Genomic DNA, 14,553 nt, shown 5'->3' with positions numbered 1-14,553 from the left:
TCAGTACAGAGGCAGGAATTTGTCCAGGCCCTCCATGGGAACATAGAGCACAAAGTCTGCTTTTTTCACCTTTCTCTTGTTCAGAAACTCATGCTGGATGATGTAAACCTTTGTGGTTAACAGCTTATTTAATAAAATATTGATTTCTTTTCTTCTTACACTTTAGGAAATAGGATCTTCAGGCACTTTGATTAAGTGCTGCAGTTTTCTCACACTCTTTTCAAGGTCTAACAAAGTTTAAATCCTAAACTGACTGTTTCCTGTTATATTATAACCACATTTTCTACATGTCCTTTAAAAATAAAGTATGCCCACAAAGATCGTTGATGAAGGAGAACACCACAACTTTTTGGATTCATCCAGCAGTCCAGGTCCATCTACAGCTACACACAAAAAAGTGTGTGAGTGTAGTTTTGAGAGGAAAATACACTCAAACAGAAGTGTGATTAAATAAAATCTGTAACAGTTACTTGCTAAATAAAACTAAAGTGGAAAATAAATTATATGTATATCTCAGAGAAAAAAAATAACATGGGTAATTTAGATAGTATAAAGTAAGTGCAATTAAACACTACGTTAAAGAAACGTGTACATTATTTATTTCTATTTAATCAATTATAACCTTAATATTAGAGGTGAAGGTGTATATAAACTAAGGTTTATAAATTTATCTCTTGAAAATTTTGAAAACAGAAACCATCAATAATTTTTAAGTGTAAATAAAAATAAGATTACCTGTAGAGTTCTGAAATAGAATTTAACTGAATTTAACCTGGTGTTATAATGCACCCAATGGAATACAGACATCTATAGAGACCATTTTTCAAAATACCTATGGTATTCCTATTAGTGTTCATCATAAAATAGTTAGAATTACATTAAAGAGTAACAGTACATAGGAATTGTAACTCCAAACTGATACATTTTGAAATAAAGTACCACAATCTGAAAGACTGCCTACAGAAAGCACATTTTAAATATTTGTCAGTTTCTTTCACTGATAAGTGTTTTAATTTTATGGGTCACATGAAAAATTATTTTAAATCAAATTCTACCTTTTTTTCCCCCCCATATGAGCTCCCTGGAATTAATATGGATTTTTTTTTTCTCAAAACTTGTGGAACTTTTCTGTATTGTATTAATTTTTCTACAGAATATCAAAGAGACTGAATATGTACTGGAAGCCTTTCCAAACCAGGTTTTTGTGTTTGCCCAGTGAAAAGCATCTGGCTGCATTACAGTTTTAACCAGCTTTAAAGTTTCTATCACTCAAGTAGGAATAAATGGGTTCTTGGTTAATAGAGCTTGTGATGTTTGGCCATCTTTACTTTGTTTAAATTTGAGATAAACATGTTCGCTGCACATAACTGAAAAAATTTAAAACTGTGGTCTACACATGCATGCCAGCTTAAATTAGCTGAGGACTTAGTCAGAAATATCGTCCAGAGCACTCACAGAAACCTTATGCAGATTGCCTGTCTGCGTATTTTCAGTATAGTCTGTAAGAGGTTGTGCTGAAGTAAGCCATAGGTAAATGCTCTTACCTTCTGTATGTTATCTGCCTGGCAAAACTAATCTGTAATGGCCTTCTCTGTTTAACTATACACAGTTAAGGCTTGCAGCCATTAGAAGAGAAGTCTGCATAAGACAAGAGGAAAAGCTCTAGCATATAATGGTGTTAAAGAAAACTAATGCAATTGTACTAAATGGCTGAATCAAAGGAAAGTGAAAGATCTTCGAAGTATTGACACTACCGCCAAAGAAAATGTACATCAATTTTGTTAAGTACCTTCAGCCCGCTCCTTTTTCTGTGATGGGAAAATAGAAAAGTATCTACTTTCTAGATCCTGACACTATCCATCTGTGTGGCTTGTCACAGCAACGGAGCTGCTAGAAAACAAAAGGCTTTATTTGTGGAAGAGAAAACATAAGTGTTGGAGTGTTGATACAGAATCATAGAATCTCAGAACGGTTTGAGTTGGAAGGGACCACAATGATCATCCTGTTCCAACTCCGCTGCCATGGGCACGGGCACTTCCTACTAAACCAGATTGTTCAAAGCCCATCCAACCTGTCCTTGAACACGTCCAGGGATGGGGCATCCACAACTTCTCTGGGCAACCTGTTTCAGTGTCTCACCACCCTCATATTAAAGAATTTCTTCCTAACATCTGATCTAAACCTACTCCCTTTCAATTTGTACCCATTACTCCTTGTCCTGTCACTACAGTTCCTGATGAAGTGTTCCTCTCCAGCTTCCCTGCAAACCCCCTTCAGATACCGGAAGGTTGGTATGAGGTCTCCACACAAACTTCTCCAGGCTGAACAGCCACAACTTTACTTTACTAAACTACATCATAAAAAAAGGTTAAAGAGCGTATGACTCCTTGAATGGAAAATTTAGAGGCTGTATCTGAAGAAGTTCCCCATTAGCTCTGTCCATTCATAAACTACAAATACATGTCTTGAAGGCCCACACTTCTGCTCAAACTCAAACCTGAGAAATAAGTTAGATACACATAAAATATTATAAACTTGAGGAAAATTCTGTAGGTTTTCCAAAGCCTAGACTAAAACCAAATGTCACCCAGGACAGAATCAATAGCTTTGCCTTGTTATTATTTCCTTTTTTTATACTTGATCACCATTACTGGTCAATGTAAGGAAAAAACAAGACATTTTCCTTTCTCAGCCTTATTTAGAATAATGTCTCTAGTTGGTGGGTTTTTTGCTTGCAGGAGAAAGTATGAGAGAGAGGGAAAGGAGTTTGCTTTGTAGGGACGACACAGGCAGCTCTGAACTGAATGACCAGAAAAGTTACCCCCAAAAGTAAGTCTTCCCCACAGAATTAAAATTATTGGTGGACTTAGCTTGCTAATAAAAGAATAAAATGCACCTTTGCAGCTCCATATGATAAAAACAATGGAAAGGAGGTTCTCTGCCACATGATGGATAGTAAAGCCTCATGGAGCAGTGCCGGAATTGTGGGTGCAGGTGTTCCAGGACATGCTGCTTCATCACCCCTGTGTGCTGAAACTATCTTCACAGCAAGAAATTATTTTCCAGCACTGATTTATATCATTATTGGCCCTAAGGTCACTACAGCCAAAATACTGACTGCACCAAGGGTAATATTTTAGGACTGTCTTGTGCTCTGCTGGAGCACTGATACAGAGAAAGAGTTGGCATCTGGTGCTGGCATGGCAAAGGTGCTGCACCCAGCCCCAAGCAGAGGGAAAGGTGGTGGTGTGAAAAGCACAATCCCAGTTCCTGAGAGTATGAGGCAGCCAGGACTGTGAGCAGGCACTGCTCTGGCAGGATGCCCACAGCCTAGAGGGCAGATGCCAGCAGGCGCTGTGTACAGGCACTCACACCCCAACATCCTTGTCCTGCCTCTCCCTCACAATCTCCAAGTTCTCCTCCAAAGCCTCCCACCTGAATTCCTGAGTGGCAGCGATGGCCTCCAGAGGGCAGTCATCTTGACATGGGATGTGGGGAGCCCTCCAAATACAAAAAACTTGAAAGACCTTGGCGAAGGCCATTCCTGACATGTTTCACTCCCATTTCCAACTACAGCACCAGAGTCCCTCCTGTCTTTCCAGCTGATGGAATATAGCTGTTGTAAAATGCTAGCTAACCACGTTTAGCAAATGGAGATAATCAAATAAAAATGAAACTATTCTGACTAAAGAAAAACAGTTTCCAAAACAAAGACTTTGGCTAGGGACTGTGTTTTGCTTAAGAGTTTGCCAGGAGATCTGTGTACTGTTTTGTAAACAGTTCTCAAACTGGTTTTTGTGGGAGACACACATGGGAAGGGGATGAAAGACAGATGGACGTATGAAATGTATCCCAGAGGAAGTTCATCAGGAAAGAAAATGCTCAAGAGCAGCTTTGATGGGATCTAAGCAACTGCATACAGTGGAAAGAAGGTGAACGTGGAATCGTTCATTGTTTCCCATTGTTTCCTGTTACACAAGAGCTACGGGACAGCCTCAGCTGTATGTTTAAGTCAAACAAAAGGAAGCATTTTTCCAACATAACAGAGAATTTAATTGTGTAATTTATTGCTACCAAAGTTATAATGAGCTATAAAGGAATTTAATGAGTTCGTAAAAGATGGGATTATCAGGACTGTTTAGAAGAGTGGTTTAGGTGCATTTGAGAACCCCACCAGTCCAAACTGAGTCACTGCTGAAGATGAGATGGTGTCCTGGGGCACCAGATGGTGTTCAACACAAGAGAACCCTTCATTTATATTCTTTCTAATACCCAAACACTAGGCATCCTACACTGATCACTATTAGATTTAGAATTGCGTAGCAGAGTCATAATTTGACCTACTTTGTCATTCTCACATTCCAGAAGACAATACATGGATGTTTCAGGGCTCTTTCTGATTCTTTCTGACCTAGCTGAAAATCTCTAAGCTGAAAACCTGTAAACCAGAGCTTAAAATTCTTCTACTTTGTTCCCTCTACTCTCTTCCTCTGACATAAATTAAGTGTTTCATTCATCTTCAAAAGGGCACAAAAATCAACCCAGGGAACTGCAGACAGCTCAGCCTACCGTTCTTTCCTCAGGAAATCATTCAGTGAGTCCTCTTGGAGTGCACTTCTGGCACATGAAGCAGAAGGAGACTGAGAACTCTCCTGGACTGCATTAGTCAGTAGTTTGAGGGAAGAGATTATCTAGATACTGAACCGAGAACAACTTGGGCAAACTGGAGTTCAGCAGAGGCCCCTAGTCTGGGTGGGGGCTGGAGCATTTGCCCTTTGAAGAGAGAGTGAAGGAACCAGCTTGGTCAGCCTGGAAGACAGGAAGCTATGGGAGGACCCAGGCGCAGCCCCCTAGCACCTATGGGAAGGTTAGCAAGAAGACAGATCTGGGTTCTTCATAGTGGTACATGGCAGGAGACCAGGAGACAAGAGGCATAATTTGAAATAAGAGACCTTCAGGTTAGTTGAAAGGGAACACTTTTTCCCCATCAGGCTGTGGAAGAGGGTGCGTAGAGAGGCTGTACAGTTGCCATCTCTGGAGGTTTTCAGGACCCAGATGGGTGTATCCCTGAGCAACCTGGTCTGGGCTCAGAGCTGAGCCTGCTTTGAGCAGGAAGCTGGCCTAGTGACCTTCTGAGGTGCTTTTCATCCTGGATCATGCTATGAGCCTATGATACTATGATAGTAGTGACAATACTGCCTTTCACTCAGTTCTACAGATTTCATTATTTTTTCTATCCTGGTGATTTTGGATTAATTGCTTTAAATTTTCAAAGAAATACATTTTGATGTGTGCTTTTGTGTGAGTGATGATTACTGTCCTAACCTTTGAGCTATTAAACTTGAAGTCCTGCTATGCCTCACTGCCAGTATTGAGTTTAATTGCTACTTCCAGTTACAGCTGTGTTTCCTGCTACTGGGGTCTCCTGCTAAGGCAGGAAACGCTGTCCTCTGCTTTTTTGAGACAAAGCAGAGATCCAGCAATTCAGGTTGATGGACCAGCACTGAGTGAAGCTGTGGCAGCATGTATCTTCGGCTTCTCAGTCACCCCAAACACCCCTCCTGCGGGGGAGACAGTACAACACATATTCTGGTACAAAGACCCTCTCCAGGATGCTTTTGAGGAGAGCAGTAGCTCTCCCTACTATAAAAAGGGGGTGCTGAGTTCTCAGCTGTGGTGAGGGATCTGAGGCATGTGCAAGGGAAGGGTGCATCTCCATATACAACCTGTCCCTCCTCAGGCTTGAGAGCTATGTACCATCTTTGAATGGCAAACCTCACCCTGGAAAGAAATGCATACATGAGCTTCCTGTTTCAACTTTCCTATGCAAGCTTTTCTAGAACAGGTAAACAAGTAAGCAAGCCTTAGGTTATTCACAGGCTAGGAATAAATCACTTCTGTCATTTTGCTCAGGCAATTTTATATTCTTGAATTATATTGAAATAAGGGCAATTAGCTTTTAGACTATTCTTCCTTTCACATATTTCAGCCGCCCATTTCCCATTCTTCTTTACAGGGCAGCTAATAGTAGATGTTTTGCTCAGATAGCTTTTAAGAACTGGAATGCACAGAATACAAAATTGTATTTTCTTTTCACATTTTTCCCACTCCTCAGAAGACTGCCCAGCACACATTTCATACCATACCTGTTTTGCTTCTTTCTTTTCATGCTCTTAGAGTTGTATGCATTGGATTACCTTCTACAACATACCATTATTTAGCAAACTGTGGACTGTTGCATCACAGATGCAGATCGTTGGCATTGTCTTTTGCATTCTTGAGATTTGTGACTAGAGACACCTTCAAAGTTTTACTGTTGCACCAAGCAACCTGTTAAAGGCTGATGTCAGATACATGCTAGTTTCTATCTTCTTGCATAAGAAATGAGTTGCAAGAATCCACAAATTTCCTGGTAATTCAGTTTACCAAAACCTAATGTTTAATATATAAAATATATAAAATTTTAATTGTGTTTTTGGATCTTTTTTTTTTTTTAATGTAATTGTTCTGGACCTTGTAGCAAAAAAATATAAACTTCAAAAGCACAAAAAGCAGAGGTGCTTTCTCTCTGTGGACACCCTGAGCTGGGACTGCAGGGTGGTGCCAGGCAGTGCCCAGTTGACTGGAAGTGTGTTGGCCCCGGGCTTAGCACTAGCAGGAAATGCAGTCTACAGCTTCTAGATCCCAGGGAGTAACTCTGCCTAGCCACCTTGTGCATTAACCCCTTGTCAGAAATCTTAAGAAAAAAATATCTTCAAAGTGAAGGATTGTGGAAAAATCATCAATAAATGTCATGCCAAAAAAATACATTTAACCACAAACTTTGGTTGCATGGGCTTCTTTGGCTCCCTCCTCCAGGAGGAGGATAGGAAAGAAAGATGATTGCAACATGTTCTAATAAATTAATGTGTTGAAATTAAAAGAATGGAATTTGGAACAGAATGTGGAATTTGATACCTTTGTCTTGGAATCCATGGAGTCTTGTACATAAGGAAAAGCTATTTCATATTTTTCCATAGTAAATCTGAATTTATTTAGACCAGCATGTAAAGACTATTTCCAGTCTGTTCAGTTAGAAATGCCTATAATTTTAGAAGAGAGAGACTGAGAATAATTATTAGTATTTATATTTTAGAGTATCTTCTTCACACTGAACACATTCCTGTGCAGAGCCGCACAAAACTTGTGGGGCAATTGTGAACTTGTGGGCTTTGTGACATGAGACCCATATTTTGCAAATATGAATTTAACTGTTGTGCTCCCTTCATTTTTTCCCTGCCTGTTCCCCGAGGACTTGTGTTACAGCCAAATGGTGTTTTCCAGTGTATTTGGAAATTGGCATTCCTTGTCAGATGATTAATCACAACTTATGGTACTATGCCTACTGCACCTTGTGGGATTCCCAGGTTGTCTCTCCTGCGAGGACTAGGGAAGATCCATCCATGCTGCTTACCTCTTCTGGAGAAGCCTACAAAACATATCATCATTTGTGCTAGAAAGCACAATGTAATTTTAATTAAGTTCTTTGGTTTGGACTTTGCAATAACAGCAGGAGAAAGTAACTTTCTTAGGGAGAAATTCTAGTTCCACCGAAGCCATTAAGCATTACTAGTACCAGCAAATTCTTGGGAAATTTTGTGGCACAGGCTAGATCCTTTGAGTACTACCAAGTACTCAAGTCAAGACCAGAGTTATTATTTGGGGTCTATGAGATTTCCAAATGCATAAAGCTAATTATTTTTATATTTTCTCCTTTGTTTTCAGTGCAACAGAATGGGGCTATGGTACTCAGTAGCAGTGAAATTATATTTGGTATTTAATAAATCTCAGCACCACTTAGCTTTTTTGAATGATAGAGGTTTATTGATAGCTCATTTTGTGGTCCTGGTATTAAAGCATCTGTAGCCCCTCATTTCAAACAGTTTTTCATAGTAAAATGAAAACAGCTCAGCCAGGATGTACCCAAGGGGTGCAATTATTACTTATTATATTAAAGTGAAAAGAGGAGGTACTGAGATAAACAAGTATTCTAGAAGAAGAATTGTTCTAAGTTTACTTCTATTTTTCCAGAAATACTAAACAATGAGACATGCAGAAAAAAAGTGAGGTATTTTTTGGCACAGGTTTTATTCTTTAACTTTTGGAGCCACGACTAGTGGAGGCAAGACAAAAGAGGGATTTAAAATGATCGATGATTTGAGATATCTATCTGTAACAAATGATTTCCAATAAAACCAGTTTGCACAGAGCTGAATGGCAGGCATTGGCATGAGCCTCTTGCAACCTGCTGCTGCAGTCCTCCATGAGCTCCAGGTACATGAAGCATTCAGTTCACATGGCACTGATTAAACCATCAGGGTCAAAAATAAATAGCAGACAAGATAACAGAGGAAAACCAGCTGAGGCATTAGTGCTTGCTGACAGTACCTTTGTACATCAGAGACCAGTGCACATTTTCTGATCGCTGTACTTCCATAGGTTCTTCTATTAAGTCATTCTGTAAGTTATTACACAGTCTCTTGCTGAGAAGGATCCAGGACATGAAGGAGCCTCACGACTTCTGGTTGTTATCTTCTCCAATGTATCCTGCAACGAATCACAAGACTCTCCATCAACTTTACACCTGTAAGAAAATATTTAGGAAACACAAAGACTCTAAATCAATCAATGCAAGCCACAAATAACTTCATTAGAATCAATGTATTCAGTCAGTGAAGTTTAGACAAGGCATGGCCAAAAGGTCTCTAAACAGCAATCCAGTCTCAGTACTGCCTTGCATGGTGAATAACAGACTTACAGATTTTAGACTGGGCACAGATTTTAAATCAACAAATTGTTGATAGGTTAATGAATACCCCTTTTCCTTGATACTTTCCTTTGCATGAAGAGTTGCAGTAAAAGTTCAGGAGGGATGAGTGATTGTACACTGCTATTTTGTAAATATAATACAGGCTGTGGCATGCTTTATGGTAGGTAAGTGGACAGGGATCTATCTTATTTTGGGTCTACTCTGCTCCCCACAGTTTGAAAGTGCCATGAAACTACAGAAAACACATACAGAGAAAACAACATTAAAAGGTATCTAGCGACTTAGGTTAGACAGAAGAAACTCAGTTTCTATAGTCTGCCAAAGAGAAGGCTCAGGGGAGACAAGATCAGAGAATATAAATACCTTCAAAGGAAGGGGATTATTTGCATTACCAGAATACGACAAAACACAGAACACGGGCTCCAAACTACAAAACACAAAGTGCAGAGGAGTAATTAAGCACTGAATGAAGCATGGTGCCAGTGAAGAAGGGGCCAAGAGGGAGGAATGAGGTCAGAAGAGAAGACACAAACTAATAGAGGAGGAGAGGATTACAGACATAATTAATTAATTCAGTGTTCAGGAAGCTGGGGGATTAGGAGTAGGCTAAAAAAAAAGCTATATCCTTCCTCCCTTCACAGAAGAGCTCTACAGCCTGCTGCACACCGCCCACCAAGGCAAGACATCTTTGTCTTCAGTGAACTTCTCTGTGCAGGTACCACTTTTCCAGGAAGAGCCCACCTACCAAAGCAGGGCTGTCACGATCCCACACACTGCACCCAACCTCCATCAAGTCTGCACCAACCCAACTGCCCCAAGGGTGGAGAAGAGTTCTTGGCCTGATCTGATCATCTCAGAGCTTAGGTTTTGCTATACACTTCTCTTCCATCACTCATAATATACTTTCCAGGGAAGTGCAATCAAGCTTCTTCCTTTAACTTTCCAATCCTTTATGAGAGCTAAAGGTTTTTTATTAAAATATGCTACATTAATAGTATATTCTTAGCTAACATTTTAATATCTTACAACATTTTAAGATTCATGGTATTTCTTTTCCCTTTATGGAGAACTCCAAATATGCAAAAATGAATCTCCATTTTAAAGGAAGAAGGAAGCAGGTTTTGAAACAAATGATAAAGACAAAAAAGTCATTGCTTTTGAAATACAAAGAAGAATGTCTAAATCATTGACAATACACAGTCAGAGACAGTTATATGCCCACAACTGCCACATATCCATTTCTGAGTTACTGAAGCAATGTCACAGGTGAAGATGAATTCATTATCAAAATAATTTTCAAAATTAAAAAAATGATTATGCTTATTGGAAAAGCACTATGGTCAAACAACAAAACATCTTCGGAATATCAGAAGTAGAACATGGGTTCATAAAAGAGACCATACCTTCAGATGCATATTAAAAATGGTCTTTTTGTTTAGGTTTTTTCAGTTAAGTCATTGGTTCCAAAGCAGACATAAGTTTAAACTATTGCTATGAAGTAAAATATGCATTTACGTTTTGGCTAAATAAAGAAAATTTCAGAAGATGATAAATTATCATAGTCAAGAACTATTTCTGGAAAAGCAGCGCCTGATTAGTCCACATTTTAATCAAGTAAACAGAGGACAACCAATTCTATAAATAATATTGGGATTTATGTGAGTAAAAATTAGCAGGATGCGATCTTTACAGACTCAGTTGTTTTCAGATTAATTGGAATACATAATGAAAGTAATTACACTCTGATATTTTGGTGCATGTCTCAGTGTATGTTGGAAGGAGTCCAGTAAGTTGTCTGTCTATATCTGATTTATAGAATAATGATTTATCATTTTAAATTGCTCCTTATGAGCAATAAGCATGGATTATTTGTATAAATAGTAAATGTCTCTTGATTTTTACCTTTCTGTGCCCCCAAAAAGATGTCAGTAAGTATAAAATACTAAAAATAACTCTGAGTGATTTACTAAAAAGGAAGACCCTTTTGAAGCTAAAAAGTGAAAATTGGCCTGTTTTTCAACAGGCCTGTGTATACTGCAGACCACCCAGACTGGCTGTGCTCCCTGTGCCCAGGGGGATGCAACTGGCAGTGTCCTGGCTCACTGGCTGCACAGCTGGGCTCCAATCCTGCTTGGGCTGCATTCTACAGCATCTCTAATTATGGGCACTGTCACAGCAGACCACAAAGCTTAATTTTCATCGATTGGCATGATCTTGTTCAATTTTCATTGTTATAGTTACAGTTATAGTTATATTGAACTTGGTACTTTTAACCTGTTCATATTTTTTCCATCTGTCCCATGTACATTTTTTCAGATGGTTAGTTGTACAGATATATATATATATTTATACCAGATAATAGCAGTGGACACACTTCCTGGTGATTATTTTTGTTTTAAGATTTTTATAAGCAGTATTCAGATGAAAGATGGAACTAAAATTTTAAGAATACACAAGAAGAGCCTGTTAAAATTGCTTGTACAGGTAAAATAAATGACCCTCTATTGCTGTTTCACGAAAACAAAGCTTTTAAACTATGTTTTGTATTTAAAACTGCATTATTATGAAAAGGAAATTTTAATCGTAGTTAGTGAAATAACATATTGCTTCTGGTCATCATGGGCCTCACTTCTAAAGGTATCTGCTGCCTAATAAAGCAGTTCATTACTTTGTGGGATTTCAGAATTACTGTAGTAGGCCAGCTGCTTTTTCCCCATCAAAATCAGTGCCATTAAGATGCTGAGGCACTTCTGAAAAGCAGCGATACATGCAAGAACATTGTCACAAATATGTCCATATATTCTTTAATTTTCAGATTCAACTGATGTTTTTCTTGTCCATTTTGGAGTTTGTTTGTAAACTGGAAGACAGAACTCCTTTTTCTGCTTTTTTAATTCAGTCTATCAGCTTTAGATGAAATAACATGAATGAAGAAAATACTGTGTTTGCAACTCACAACTAAAAATTCCACTGGAAGTAACTCAGGAAAGCTTCAACCAGTACAGCAGAAACTGAAAAAGCTCCAAAATTAAAAAAAAACAACAAACCACAACACAGCAAACAAACCCTCTTTTCTGAAAGACTTATACAATGCAAAGATTTATTCAATGGAATACATATTATTAGGCAAAATGCACTTTTGAATTCATTAACATCTGAGAATAGTAAGAGCAAAATTAAGCCTTAGAACAGACTGTCATTGCCATGAATATAAATAGCATTTTTAAAGAAAAGTGTACTTATTTTAAACCAACACCTTTCAGTTTAAAGAAAAAAGAATGGCTTTTTTGTGTTGGTAAGAATGAACATGAACTCTGAGGTTTATGGGTTGTACCTCGAGACTATAAGTATTTTAATCATAAGTGATAATATCCACAAATCTGAAATGCACCCAGTTCCATACTGTCTGAGTAGATGATGTAGTGTAGTTATAGGTGGTGTACAGTGATAACATCACTAGTCCAGCAGCAGCAGCAGCAATTATTACCTTAAGCAACACAGAACAGAACAACAGAAGCGGTGTGGTAGACGTTAGTATTCAGATACAAAGCTACCCAACATCATTTATATAATGTGTTGGGGCTGAGTCTAAGTGATAATAAACTAATGCAGATTCATTATGATGACTCAGAGAAACAATATTACATTATAAATTCCAAGTAATATGTTTCTGTTCAGAGTGGATGTGGTCTTGCTAAGAAAAACAACTACCTTTAAAAGTTGTTCCTTTGGGCTAAAAGAGCTGCTTGAATTCTTGAAGATAAAGATTACTGAAATACCAATCAAAGACCTCTAAAAGACTTATGACTGAAAAAGAAAAGGGGAAAACAAAGAAGATTTTTCTTTTTAATATACAAGTGACTTTCTTGTTTTCTCTAGTGAAAACCTTGTTGCCATAAAAGTTTGGGGCTACAGGTTGGAGTGGGAGATCTGGATAATCCAAGTGTGTAATAACACAAGTACAGCTTGGAACAGGTCAGACAGGAGCTTTATTAGCTGTGATCACAGGGAGAGAATATGTGGACAGTACTGCACTCACTGCTCCCTTATGCTCTGCTAAGTGATTGCAGCCTGTAATCATTCTAATATAGGCTGTGTCAGGGAATTAAAAAAAAAAAAATAAAAGAGGTGAGAAAAATTGGTCATTTTGATGTTAACAAATTCAGGTATCCATCTCCAACAGGGACAGACTTCAGTAGCTTGCTGGCCGCCATAGGTCCAAGAAGGACTAACACAGTAAATAAGGTGAGGACGTGGAGCCTGTATTATCAGGCATACCCTGGATCACCTTCAGTTAGCAGTGGGGAGGGGAAACAAACAGACTGCAAGCTCCTATTTGAAAGGACTGTTCTTTTTACTTAGGATAAACTTCTTAGCCAGAACTCTCAAACATCAATACTCTGAAATATCAATGATTTTACCACCACACTGGTAAAACATGACTCAGGATGTTGACTCTTATGGCATATCCAATCAATCCTGTATTATCAATCACAAAAATCTAGCTTTTCTATTGTCCCCTGACACCTGCACTTGGGGGATGACCGTGCCCATAGTGCAAATCTGTTTTATGCAATGTGCTGGCGTAATCTTCCCAGTCACAAGTTCACCGGGTCATGTCTTGCAAGTGTTAAGGAAAAACACTTCCTTGCTGATGTGCCTCCTCACCACCTCCCAAATACACAAACCAAATATTCTGATGAATGCTTCAATACATAATAATGTCTTTCATACTGTATTTTTCAACTTTTATGGACAGGCTGTAATCGGAATGTGACTGTGAAATAAACAGGTACTAAGTGACTGACAATTCCCAAAGATGTAAACGTAAGTCCATTTTAATCCCACACTGTTAAAATAGTTCCTGCATGGATTCTAAAAAGCACTGTCTTTACCTGAAGCTAAAGAAAAACTTCAAAGATGAGGCCCTTTGGCTTTCTTTTTAAGCCCATGCTACCAGAATGATAAACTTCGTAAAAAAGTTATGGCATTGTTATACTTTGTATTTCTATGAGCAAAGTAAAAAAAAACCCAAACCATTTGTACCACAATCATATATACTCCTTTGTATATGCTCTTTATAATTTATTTGGCCTGACAAGTACACACTGGTTTTTTTATTTGTGGCAGGACTCATATTAACATAAGTCTGCATCTTTTTCACATTAAATTCATATGACTAAAATCAAACCAAACCAAAACTGTAAACACCTTACAGTGATTCTAGACCTGGAAGTTATCAGCTATGCAAATAACAGATAACACTATTCCTACTCATTTCAGAAAGATGAATAAACAGAAAATTTTCATTACAGGCATTGTGTACCTTGTACATACAAATAATTCCTGCTTCTTAATTTTTCCTCAAATACTTCTGTATATGCATTTAGTAGTGGGGTATTCATACAAATACTACACACTAGAGCTACTCTACCTCTCTACCCCCATGATCCAAGTAAAAAAAATTAAAACTTCTGGGTGCTCTTATCAGGGACTGTAACTCCAGCAAGAATTAGGGGCGGAGGTGATTTGCAACTCACAATTTGGAAGAAGCAACTGCGGACTGAACGGTGAAGGCTCTTTGTAGTTAATGCTGCCAAACTCTTCCCATTAGAAACCCTTCATTTCAGTCGTTAAAAACTCTTCCAGAATTTAACTGTTGGGGCTGAAATGTTCCATGTCTGATTTCCAAAAGACAGTTAGCATAAATTGTCCAGTTGTTTTCAATAATAAAATCAGCAGAA

General features: G+C 38.4%; 1 long non-coding RNA gene across 1 annotated transcript in view; it reads right to left on the bottom strand.

Moving 5' to 3' along the window:
• Positions 1 to 8,199: 8,199 nt before the first annotated feature.
• LOC309572573 overlaps positions 8,200 to 14,553 on the bottom strand; it is a 48,508-nt gene continuing 42,154 nt past the window's right edge. Inside the window, exon 3 of the long non-coding RNA XR_014226380.1 lies at positions 8,200 to 8,586. This is a non-coding gene — a long non-coding RNA (uncharacterized lncRNA). The remainder of the gene's footprint in view (positions 8,587 to 14,553) is intronic.

This window comes from Coloeus monedula, assembly GCF_965178545.1.
Source record: "Coloeus monedula genome assembly, chromosome: 4".
NCBI lineage: Eukaryota > Metazoa > Chordata > Aves > Passeriformes > Corvidae > Coloeus > Coloeus monedula.
This window is presented reverse-complemented; position numbering and strand designations above follow the sequence as displayed.